This window comes from Loxodonta africana, chromosome 1, assembly GCF_030014295.1.
Source record: "Loxodonta africana isolate mLoxAfr1 chromosome 1, mLoxAfr1.hap2, whole genome shotgun sequence".
In the NCBI taxonomy this organism is placed as follows: domain Eukaryota; kingdom Metazoa; phylum Chordata; class Mammalia; order Proboscidea; family Elephantidae; genus Loxodonta; species Loxodonta africana.
In genome coordinates, this window is record NC_087342.1 from 215373149 (window position 1) to 215386748 (window position 13600).

General features: G+C 40.3%; 1 protein-coding gene across 2 annotated transcripts in view; it reads left to right on the forward strand.

Annotated features, from left to right (window-relative positions):
* The window catches only part of LOC100658721 (metabotropic glutamate receptor 1), a 169278-nt gene that overhangs the window by 80932 nt on the left and 74746 nt on the right, over nt 1-13600 (forward strand). The window lies entirely within an intron of this gene.

Below are 13600 nucleotides of genomic sequence, written 5' to 3' on the forward strand. Positions count from 1 at the left end.
CCCGTGCTATTTAAAACCAAACTGGATGATGCGCTGGGAAATGGAGTGCAGGGGAGGGACTATGAACTGGCAGGGTATGGATTAGCTGACCTAATAGGTCTTTCTCATCTCTAATTTTCTTTGATTCACGTCTTGGAGCAGACAGGCTGTCACGTAAATGTCACGTAGCACAGCTGGAGCTGGAGTCCATTTGTGTGGCACTCTAGACCTCTCATCATGCTGTTGGCTGCTGGGCCATTCTCAGGGCTGTGGAACCGCCCATGCAGGGTAGATGCCCTGGAAAATATGCTTAGGGGCTCTTAGGGCAAAAACCTAGCCATGTAGTGCCTAAGTGTCACTGGAAACAACAACAAAAAACCCAACCAGCTGCTGTCTAGTCGATTCTAATTCATGATGACCCTAAGTCACGGTAGATATGCACTCCATAGGATTTTCAAGGCTGTGACCTTTCAAAAGAAAATTGCCAGGCTTTTCTTCCCAGGCACCTCTGGGTGGATTTGAACAACCAGCTTTTCAGTTAGTAGCTGAGTGCTTAAACACTTGCAGTACTCAGGAACTCCAAGTATCAGTAGAAAATCTTTAATTCTACTGATAAAAGAAGATGAAAGTACATACATACAGTGGGGCATTACTCTGCTGTGAAGAGAAATGAGGTCCTTGAAAACATTATGTTGAGTGAAATAAGTCATTCACAAAAGGACAAATTTTGTATGATCCCATTTACATGAAATATCCAGCATAGGCAAATGCATAGAGACCAAAGTTCATTAGTGATTACCAGGGGCAGGAGAGAAGGGGACACAGGAAGCCATTGCTTAGGGGGACTGAACTTCTGTTAGGATCATGGGGAAATTTGGAAACGGATAATGGTGATGGTTATACAACACAATGAACATAATTAATGTCACTGAATTGTACATATAAAAAATGTTGAAATGGCAAGTGTTTGTTATAGATATATAGTTGTTGTTAGTTGTCATCAAGTCACTTCTAGCTCATGTCAACCACATGTATGCAGAGTAGAACTTCCCTATAGGATTTTCAAGGCTGTGACCTTTTGAGAGCAGATCACTGAGACTGTCTTCTGAGGCACCACTGGGTGGGTTCAAACCAACAATCTTTCGACTAGTAATTGGGTGCTTAACCATTTGCACCACCCAGGGACTCCCATATATATACTTACCACAATTAAAAACAAACAACAACAACAACAAAAAAACAGAAAGGCAAAGCGTTTGGAAACTGTTACATCTTTGGCAGCTGAGAAGAGCCGTTCTAGTGGACTTAAACTCTCAGTGATTCCTGCTTCTTTAAGAAGGGAAACAAACTTCTGAGATTAATCATCCTAGTTTTAAAGTCTTGTGCTTTCTCAGCAGAAGTGATATTAAAAATAGTTAACAGCGGTCATGGCAACAACCTATCAGAATGGACCCGATTTTATTGCTAGGACAGGGTGCCTGAGGTCTCCTGCACTGGAGGATCAATCCTGGAGTCTTTGATTGTGGGAAGTTCTAGGATGAGGAGTCCAACATGGCTGGGGCAGTGTGTGGATTCAGGAGGCTTAAAGATACTGCTGTTTTTCAATCAGTGCAGAAGTATTTCAATATTGTAAAAACTGCTGCAGCTGAACCAGTGTGTATGGGCTGTCTGCCAGCCCTGCTTCTCCCACGAACCGACTTCTGATTCTTGTCCAGATGGAATTCCTTCACATGAGGCTGCCTGGTGTTATGTAGGAGTGCGTCTTCTGAGTTTCAGAGGCCCCGAGCTTCTCCTTGACTGTTGCCAGGAGATGCCAGACCAATGGGATTCTGGGTCCCTCATCATTTCTGAATGGTGGGAAAACCTGGACATGTGATGTCTAAAGTCATAGGACGAGGAGAACCCATAAACCCTGGGCTCATGCTGTGCTGCTACCCAAAGGATGTTATGCTTTTGGCTCAGGCTTCCTCTCTGGTGTGGCTGGTAGCCTTGAGTCTACAGTGTAGACCACCACTGTGAAAGAGTTTATGGAACTATGAAGTTTGATTTTTCAGAATATAAGGAGGGGGAAAAAAGCCTGGCAGGAGAAAAGAAACTGCTACAAAGATTCTCTGCACAATAGCTCCATTTCCCAATCCCTCTTGCTCTGGTTGCCAGTAGGCCATGGCTGGGTGTGATACTGCTTGTACTCCCATTACATGTTCCAGAGGAGAGGTCTTTTTCTCTCCCCTAAGTTCAGAGAAAAGACTGTCTGCATACATCTCTACGCCTAGATATTGAAGCAATTCTGTCATCATGTCTGCTATGCCATGTGGTAGTACTGAAGGAGATCCCAGAAATCATTGCTGAGCTATTACAGAGCACTTACTATCAACGCAAATCTCTTGGGGGCCAGTTTTAGAAATATTGTGTTCCCTTGTGGAGGAAAATATGCCTGTTCTCAACAACACCTGGAGTGGAATTTGAAGGGAGAGGGTGTTTGTTTATTTCCATAAACACCCTGGGAGGTATGGAACCAAATGAGATCCGAATTCCATTTTCTAAATAATAGTGCTCTCATTCTTACACCACTAATTTGCCACCTACCAGGCTCAGGATGCACAGAGCTAGATCTCAGTAGCCACTACAAAGAAGGGAGAAAGGCAACTTATAAGTATGTGTAGGACGTGAACTTTTATTAACTGGAAAACCTATCCTTTAGGAGAGGTCTATTTTAAATATCAAATGCTATTTAAAATGCTGAAATAATAATTTGACTATTTTTTCTGCTAACCCTTAGAACTTTCTTATGGTAATTTTCTTTGAAGTAGTTAAAAGTCCAGTTTTCTTATTGTTGATTTTCGGGAAGTATAAACATTTTATGTTACAGAGACAAAAATTGATTTCAGTCATACCACAAACACAGGTAAATAAAATCTAAATTATTATTGTTGTATGTTTTATTAGTCAGAATCTAGTCAGAAAAAAAAAAAAAAGAACTCACGCCAGGTAGTTAAATAGAGGGAATTTAATATTAGAAGGTAGTTACAGAAGTGAAAGAGAACTGAAAATTGTCTTAGTCAGGGTTCTCTAAAGAAGCAGAACCAACAAGATATATAAATACATATGAGAGACAGAATGATTTTGAGGAACTGGATCACATTATTATGGAGACTGGCAAGTCAAAATTTCTAGGTCAGGTGACAGGCTGGAGATTCTTATAGTCTTGTGTCCAAAAATCTGTAGGTCAGGTGATGGGAACAGTGAAAGAGTTGTAGCAAGATGTCTATTTATAGTCCGGAGGCAGAACACATCCTAGGGAAAACTCTGTTTTTGCTCTTAAGGCCTTCAGCTGATTATATGAGGTCCACCCACATCATGGAAGATAATCTGCTTTACTTAAGGCCAACTGGTTTAATTACATGTAATTACTTCATAACAGATTCTAGACTAGTATTTGATCAAACAACTGGGCACTATAGTGTAGCCAAGTTGATACATAAAATCAAGCATCGTAGGGGATACAGGCAACTGAGAGATGAACAACAGCAGGATTAGAGGTCTATTTCCCTCCACCCTCCACCCCAAGGCTAGAGGGAGGCAGGCAAGAGCCACTGTTACCAAAGCCTAGAGCCAGAGCTGCTCAGTGAGAGGGAGTGCCCAGCTGGGCCATGAACAGAAGAGCTATCCAGTGACTGAGGAAACAAAACAAGAGCATCGGCAGGAATCTATTACCACCCCAGGGCTACAGGGTCACCAGGAGAGGCCACAGCTACTACCTGAGATGCCACCTGAAGTAGGAAGGGGGATGCTCTGGTTTGGCCCTTCCCCTTCTAAGGGCTAAGTCTCCCATTAGCTCTTTCCATTGGCCAAGTCTATCCAGAGGCCAGCTGGCAAACGCCTAGAAAATGTGAGTTCACAGGTATATTAGCTCAGGTTGTCTTAAAGCTTAGCAAGGTTTAAGTGCTAATACATTATTGGGAGGTACAATCCTAGAGAAGGAAGAGTGAGGGGAATGGAAAGTTGTAATGTCTGCTGTTCAATCATTCTCTTCTTTATCTTCTCCAGTTTAGCATCATTTTCCTCTCCTATTGTACATTTTCCTGTTCTTGAAAGAACAGGAAAGTTAGTATCTTACTTGGCCCAACTCCATTACTATTCTTTAACGGGTACTGTCTACCTGACAGACTCAAACACTCATTCTTGACCCAAACTATCAAGTAACTAGCTCCATAACTACCTTTCCTAAGGACAGGAAAAGGTATGTGGTAAGGACAAATTTGATACTATAGATTATTTTCTATAAAATAATAATATCTCTATCTTTGTTGTTGTTGTTAGTTGCTGTTAAGTCAATGTACAATGTAATGACCCAGAGTACAACAGAATGAAACATTGCCTGAGCTGGTGGGCTCAAGCTGCCTATCTTTTGGTTGGTGGTCCAGTGCTTTACCACTGCACCACCAGTGCTCTACAACAGTAATAATAAGCAGTGATTTATTAGTGGGTACATAGGTAGATTTGTACACTGAATAGGTATAAGAGGGTGTATAGGAGTATACCCACATGCGTATAGGTTTGGTTTTGGGTATTTCTACATACATATTTGTATAGACTGCATGTATATTCATACAATAGAACACACAGGGGCACAGTCGTGGAAATAGCCTAGACATATCCAAACATCTCACAGGACTGCATTACTGAGCATGAAGTCTAAGGACCATAGTCTCAGGGGGACATCTAGGTCAACTGGCATAACATAGTTCATAAAGAAAACTTTGTATATTCTACTTTGGTGAGTAGCATCTGGGGTCTTAAAAGCTTGGAAGCGGCCACCTAAGATACAACTATTGGCCTCTTTCCTTCCGGAGGAAAGGAGGATGAGGAAAATGAAAGACTCAAGGAAACAATTAGTCCAAAGGACTAATGGACCACAGGAACCATATTCTCCGCCAGCCTGAGACCAGAAGAACTAGATGGTGCCTGGCTACCACTACCAACATCTCTGACCAGGATCACAATAGAAGATCCCAGTAAGAGTGGGCGAAACATCTGTAGAACAAAATTCAAATTCATAAAAAAAGACAAGATTTACTGGTATGAGAGAGACTGGAGGAACCCCCGAGATTGCAACCCTTAGACACCTTTCTAACTTGGAACTGAAACCTTTCACAGAGATCTCCTTTCAGCCAAATAATAGACATGCCTATAAATAAGCACTGATGTACATGAGGAAAGTGCTCCTTAGAACAATCAACTACGTGAGACCAAAAGGACAACATATGCCCTAAAGAGAAGAAGAGAAGGCAGGAAGGGGCAGGAAAACTGGATGACGGGAAATAAGGAACTCAGGGTGGTAATGGGGAGAGTACTGACACATTGTGGGGAATGTAACCAATGTCATGGAACAAATTGTGTATGGACTATTGAATGGGAAACTAATTTGCTCTATAAACTTTCACCTAAAGCACAATAAAAACAAACAATAAAAGAATGAAATATTGCCTGGCTCTGCACCATCTTCACAGTCATTGGTGTGCTTGAGTCCATTGTTGGGACCACTGTGTATTTTAAGTGCCTTCCAATCTAGAGGGGTCATCTCCTAGTACTGTATTGGACAATATTCTGTTGTGATCCACAGGGTTTTCATTGGCTAATTTTCAGGAGTACCAGGCTGTGATGGATTGAATTGTGTCCCCCCAAAATATGTGTCAACTTGTTTAGGCCATGATTCCCAGTATTGTGTGGTTGTCCTCCATTTTGTGATTCTAATTTTCCTATGTGTTGTAAATCCGAATCTCTGCCTGTGGTTAACAAGGCAAGATTAGAGGATTAGGATGGGATTGTAAAACCTTTACTAAAGTCACATCCCTTATCCAATATAAAGGGAGTTTCCCTGGGGTGTGGCCTGTACCACCTTTTATATTATAAGAGATAAAAGGGAAGGGAAGTGAGCAGAGAGGGAGGACCTCATACCACCAAGAAAGCAATGCCAGGAGCAGAGCACATTCTTTGGACCCAGGGTTCTTGTGCAGAGAAGCTCCTAGTCCAGGGCAACATTGATGAGAAGGCTGGCAGGGAGAGAAAGATTTCCCCTGGAGCTGACACTCTGAATGTGGACTTTTAGCCTACTTTACTGTGAGGAAATAAATTCCTCTTTGTTAAAGCCATCTACTTGTGGCATTTCTGTTATGGCAGCACTAGATAACTAAGACACAGGCCTTTTTTGCTAGTCTGTCCAGAATCATAGCAACATGCAAGCTACCACACTATGACAAACTGACAGATGGGTGGTGGATCTCCATATATATTTCTACTATTTTTTACCACTTCTGTTTGCTTTATACAGAAATATTTCCAGGAAACAAATGTGTCCTGGGTATATGATGAAAACTCTGATGGCATAGTGGTTAAGAGCTATGACTGCTAACTGAAAAGTCACCTGTTTGAATCCACAGGTGCTCCTTGGAAACCCTGTGGGGCAGTTCTACTCTGTCCTATAGGGTTGCTATGAGCAGGAATAGGTTCGACGGCAATGGGTTTGGTTTTTGGTTTGGTTTGGGTATATATGAAATCCAGTAGCAAAGCTGTGAATGGAGGAAAATCATACTGTCCCTACTCTAGATCATAACATCCCTGCCAATATCACATTTTAATGTCCTGGAGGAAGAAAAGCATACCTTCAATAATGTATAGAATTTGAAACATTATATTATATGATCAGCTAGATGGACTTTGAAACTGAAGATATAGTAGTATTTATTCTGAAATGATGGAAATACCAGAAATTTTTTGTTCAAGATAGAAAATTAACAAAGACATACTAAAACACCATATCCTAAGATCTACCCCCCGCTGAGATATTGCTGATTTGGTCTCAATGTCTCTGCTTGTCATGAGAGGGTGGGGGAAATGGGAGACAATAAAAGGACAGAAAAGATGGGGATGGAAAGAGGATATGGACACATCCTTTCCACGCTTCCTACTCTCACGTGGAACCTGAGCAGGTCATCTGCTGGTGTTCTTTCAGGTCACACTCTAGATCATGCTGGAATGATTATTTGTACTCAGTTTTCCACCTACAATTGCTATAAGTTTAGAGTTCAAAGTGTGTCATATCGTGATCTATATTTTTTATACTTCTAGTGTTTTTTTTTATATGTTATGACATGTGATATGTAAATAATTTCATCTTCCTCTGGTGCCTGTACTTCAAAAGTCCTTGGATATGTTTTCTCCTCTCCATGCGGTATGAAAAAGACTTTTGTCTTGAATCTGGTGGCAAGAGAATTGTTTTAGGCTGAAATCTACCTCAAGTAAATTCCCCATTAAGCAAACAGTCTGTCACTCTCTGATTACTACCTGGTTTGCATGGGCACATCATGACCCTGCCCCCACCACCCAGCCCATCCAGCTCCACCTGGCTATAGCATTATGGATTTTTTTTTCTTTGATCATGTCATGCCTACTAACTGTAAATTATCTTTGAAAACTTTCAACATCTCAAATGAGTACTTTTAGTCTTGTTCAACTCTCTCCTTTTTTAATCATATTTAATCTAGTTAATAAAGAAAATTATGGTATTGGTGAAGAATATTGAATATACCATGAACTTCCAGAGGAACAAACCTGTCTTGAAAGTACAGCCAGAATGCTTCTTAGAAGCAAGGATGACGAGACTTTGTCTCATGTACTTTGTACATGTTATCAGGAGGGTCCAGTACCTGAAGAAGGACATCACGCTTGGTAAAGTAGAGGGCCATCAAAATAGAGGAAGACCCTCAATGAGATGTATTGACACAGTGGTTGAAACGATGGGCTCCTGCTTGGTAAAGTAGAGAGTCAGTAAAAAAGAGAAAGACTCTCTGCGAGATGGATTGACATAGTGGTTGCAGCAATGGAATCAAGCATAGCAATGATTGTGAGTATGGCACAGGACCTGGTAATGTTTCATTCTGATGTACACAGGGTTGCTATCAGTTGGAACTGACTCACTGGCACCTAACAACAACAACAATAAAGACTTCCCTCTCTTGCTCACATTTTCAAACATAAGATAAAACTTAAAGAATATTACAGTGATTACCCATACATCTGCCAACTACATTCAGCAATTGTTTATATTTTATGGTATTTGCACTTACACTCTGTCTTATCTATCTCTTTTCTATTTTTTCCTGAATGATTTGAAGGTCAGGTGCAAATATTATGAAACTTTATTTCTTAATACCTCAGTATGCCTCTTCTAGAAGTTCCTGGGTGGTGCAAATGGTTAACACACTGGGCCGTTAACTGAAAGTTTGGAAGTTTTAAGTCCACTCAGAGGTGCCTCAGAAGAAAGGCCTGCTGATCTACTTCTGAAAAAAACAGCCATTGAGAACTCTGGAGCACAGTTCCCCTCTGACACAAACGAGGTCACCATGAGTCAGTGTTGACTCCATGGCAACAGTTTAGTGGTATACATTTTCTTGGAATAAGAACAATTTTCACATTTGAAAGTAGGGTACAAACATCCATTCTTCTTTCTTTAATACCTCAGCGAACAGTGTAGAAGAATAATTCTCACATAACCATAAGACCATTACTGCAGCCAGGAAAATGTACAAGTATATCACCAACCATAACTGTCTTAGCCACCTCAGCTTTCGCTCCTTATGAATCGAAAAAAACTACCTATACAGATTGTCTACGGTTAATGTAACCTTTTTGACAACTGGTGAGACAATGACACAATTTCTCCATGTTCTCAATTCCTGCAGATTCTGAGTATAAATTATCCGCAGGGATATCAAAGAATCTTTGTATCTGAGAAGCATATAATTCTATAATGACGATGTAATCTCCTTCAAACACTAAAAGCATACTGGCTGAATGTTTGAAAAAACTGAAGCAAAACTATTGTCTTTTATTGTGAATGTGAAAAACATGAGATTATTTCAGTCTCTCTGGATGAGGAAGAATTTTCACAAGTGTTGGTTATAATAAGAAATTTCATCAAATTATCTTTAATTTCTCTGCATCCACTCTGAGTAATACCTACATCTCACCTCTCTCCCAGACAGTATCTATGTTGGTCTCCTGGTTGGTAGACTTTGTGGTGACCACCTTAGCTTCATGTGCAGCCTGTCACTCATTTCTGGGCCAGGTCCCAATGGGAACTGCTGCTGAATCATGCAATATCGGGCAGAGCAGGGGCTCAGCTGGGCTACGATGTCTTGAAGGTGAAATGACAGAAGCAGGGCCCATTTCCTTTTTAAGTTAACGTTTACTGAAGTATAACATCCATATAGAAAACTAGAGGAGGAGGGCAAAAGTATAAGGATGCAGAGAACACTACTACTTGACCTTTGCTCTAGCTTTTCCCTTTGCCTGGAACACTCTTCTACCTGGTATCTTCACGGCCTATGCCCTTTCCTCTCTCAAGTCTTTACTCAAATGGCAATGTCTTAGTGAGGCCTTATCTAACCAACATATGCAAAATTACTACCCCCTCTTCCAGATACTGCCCTATTACAGCTGGACTAGGGTAAGGCCAGCGAGGTGCCTGGGGCAGAGAATCTAAGGAGACATTGTTGAGCCTGTGCAAGTTCAGGGTGGGTATTTGTACAACCTGTGGGTGACTACCTGTTTCACTTTTCTGCCCCACGCACTTCCTTTGCCTCACCCTGGTCACTGCTCTGTGCCTATTCCTTTTCTTGCTTCAGTTTTCTCCAAAGCCCTCCTCTAGAATGACAGCTCCTCAAGAGTAGAGAGAGCATTTGTTTTGCTCATTATTTCCAGCCTTAGTACAGTGCCTTGCACATTGTAAGCACTCAAAATGCATATTGTGAATGAATGAATGGATGAACATACGTGCTCTGTATAAGTGTGGTGTTCCTCCTTCTAGCAGGACACTTAGTACATTATTGAGTTTTGAGCTCCTTAACCTTTTTTTAACCACAAAGATTACCTTTTTCATTTATTCATCCGCAGTGCACAGCACCGTGTCTGGCACACTGAACCACTAAATTAAGGTGGATTAATTGAATACATACCTGCCAATCTCTGAGATTTAATTTCAGTTCTTAGCATATGCCATCACTCTTGTAGCCATTCTTATACTAGGACAAGTTTAACTCTTGGAGATAATGTGACTAAGATTTGCACAAATTATTTATCCCCTCTGGAGCTATTTCATCATTTGTAAAATATATACAATGAGCTCCGCCTCGTGGAGTGGTTGTGAAGGTTAGTGTGAGTCTAGCACATAAAAAATAGCCTGCCTCAATATATATCAGTTCTTACGATCTACTTAGGAAACCTGGTGGCACAGTGGTTAAAGTGCTTGGCTGCTAACCAAAAGGTTGACTGTTAGAACCTGCCATTTGCTCCATGACAGAAAAATGCAGTGGTCTGCTTCTGTAAAGATGTACAATCTAGGAAACCCTATGCGGCAGTTCTACTCTGTCCTATAGGGTCACTATGAGTTGGAATTGACTCACTGGCAATGGGTTAGTGTGACCATTTTATATTTTTATATAGTTTTTATTACATTTTCCTACTTAGGTTTGGAATTTACCTATACTGTTATTTATTTATTTTAGTTCTAAAGGCTCTCCTTAATTTCCTCTTATTCATTACCTTTGAATTATTAATTTTCACTTCTTCTCTTTACTTCATCTTCTACATTATTTTCTTCCTTTCTTCCATATACGTTGTAAAGTACTTACTATGTTCCAGGAACTACTATGCCAGTCCTGTGAATAAAAAGGAAACTTAAACACAGTTCCTTCCTTTGAGGCATTCATAGTGTAGCTGGGGAACAGACATAAAAGCAATTAGAGTCCACTGTTGCAGAAGCTCTCCTAGAGGGTGCCAGGTGTATGGGGCCACAGGAGGGCAGAGGCAGAGCTAACTCTTCTTGCTTACAGCTGAGTCTCCTCCAGTTCTTACTGGAGTAGACACAATTTCATTATTCAGTCTTTCAGGCATTTTTTTTCTGAAGAAAAATTTCACTGTTTTGTTCTATCCATAGTTACTTTTGATTTCCTATGGTATACATGCTTAAAGACTCTTGCAATGTATATGTAATTGAATCATGGTATCGTGTGCCGCAGCAGATCACTTAGTATAGCTAACAAACAGCACAGTGATGAAGGATCTAAAAACAATCAGGCAGGTCTTCTGTCTTAATAAGCATTGGTCCTGAAAGGGAAGTTTCAATAAAATATTAAAACCTTTAGAATGACTCAGAGCTGTCATAAAAAGTGTTTTATTGTGACAAAAATTAAACAATACTTTATTCAGTTATCTAAGATATACTGTATGCAAAAGACGTATGAGTTATTAAGCCAAATATAAAAATAATCAAAAACATTTGTGACATCAAGGGGATTAGAACATAAGTTAGAGATAATACAAGATTTTTAAAAAAAGTTTCTGAATGAAACCTATTTACTACAAATATATGAAACAATGAGAGGACAAAAGCTATCTGTCATGACAAACTACCAACAGAATTTCAGTTATTAGAGAACTCCAAGTAAGATAATATTTAGATGGGCCTGTTGTTGTTAGGTGCCATCAAGTCAGTTCCAACTCATAGCAACCCTATGTATAACAGAATGAAACAGTGCCCAGGCCTATGCTATCCTCACAATTATTGTAATCTTGAAGCCCATCGTTGTAGCCACTGTGTCAATCCATCTGGTTGAGGGTCTTCCTTTTTCACTGACCTTGTACTTTACCAAGAATGATGTCCTTCTCCAGGGACTGGTACCTCCTGATCACATGCCCAAATCATGTCTTGCCATCCTGGCTTCCAAGGAGCATTTTGGCTGTACTTCTTCCAAGACAAATTTGTTTGTTTTTCTGGCAGTCCATGGTGTATTCTATATTCTTCACCGAGACCATAATTTGAAGGCATCAATTCTTTAGTCTTCCTTATTTATTGTCTAACTTTCCCATGCATATGAGACAATCAAAAATACCATGGCTTGGGTCAGGTACACCTTAGTCCTCAATGTAATATCTTTGCTTTTCAACACTGTGAAGAGGTCTTTTGCGGCAGATTTGCCCAATGTAATATGTCATTTAATTTCTTGACTGCTGCTTCCATGGCCATTGATTGTGGATCCAAGTAAAATGAAGTTGTTAACAACTTCAATATTTTCTTCGTTTATCATGATTTTATTTATTGGTTCAGATGTGAGAATTTTTGTTTTCTTTATGTTGAGGTACAATCCATACTGAAGGCTGTAGCATTTGATCTTCATCAGTAAGTGCTTCGAGTCCTCTTCACTTTCAGCAAGGAAGGTTGTATCATCTGCATATTGCAGGTTGTTAATGAGTCTTCCTCCAATCCTGATCTCCTGTTCTTCTTCACATAGTTCAGCTTCTTGGATTATATGCTCAGCATACAGATTGAATAAGTATGGTGGAAGGGCACAACCCTGATGGACACCTTTCCTGACTTTAAACCACACAGTATCCCCTTGCTCTGTTCAAACAATTGCCTCTTGGTCTATGTACAGGTTCTACACGAGCACAATTAAGTATCCTGGGATTCCCATTCTTTGAAATGTTATCCATAATTTGTTATGATCCACACAGTCAAATGCCTTTTTATAGTCAATAAAACACAGGTAAATATCTTTATGATGTTCTCTGCTTTTAGCTAGGATCCATCTGACATCAGCAATGATATCCCTCATTCCACATCCTCTTCTGAATCCAGCTTGACAAACTGACAGACATGTGGTGGTAAATGGGCTTACTGCTCCAGAAATACTTGTTGGAACGTGTGACTTTTGCATCTAAAAGCAGTAATATAGTCACTACTGTCCTCTCTGACAGGAATCACAATAGAGGGTCCCAGACAGAGCAGGACATAAATGTAAAGCAAAATTCAAATTCACAAAAAAAGATCAGACTTACTGCTCTGACAGAGACTGGAAGAACCCCTGAGACTATGGCCTGTGGACACCCAACTAACTCAGAACTTCGGGGCACTCCCAAAGCCCACTTTTCAGCCAAAGATTACACAGGTCTATAAAGCAAATGGTAACACATGTGAGGAATATGCTTCTTAGTTCAATCAGGTATTCAAGACCAAATGGGCAATTCCTGCTGAAAGGCAAGAGGAAAGAGCAGGAAGGAACAGGAAAACTGGATGAATGGGCATAGGGAACCCAGGTTGGAAAGGGGGAGAATGCTGACACACTGTGGGAATTGCAACCAATGTCACGAAACAATTTGTGTGTACATTTTGAGAAATTAATTTGCACTCTAAACTTTCACCTAAAGCACAATAAAATTAAAATAAATAAATAGAAATTGTGATATTGATGGACTAAGTTAGGAAATATGACATTCTAAATGAAAGGTAGTATTAACTCTTTTATTCAAATATATTTGGTATTTAAGGTACTTTGGGCTCCATGTTAGAGCCTGGAGTTGCCATGGGTTAAAACAACACACACACACACACACACACACACACACACACATGCTGTCATGGATTGAATTATGTGCCCCCCCCAAAATGTGTGTATCAACTTGGTTAGGCCATGTGTGGTTGTCCGCCATTTTAAGACTGTAATTTTATGTTGAGAGGATTAGGGATTGTAACACCACCCTTACTTAGGTCACCTCCCTGATC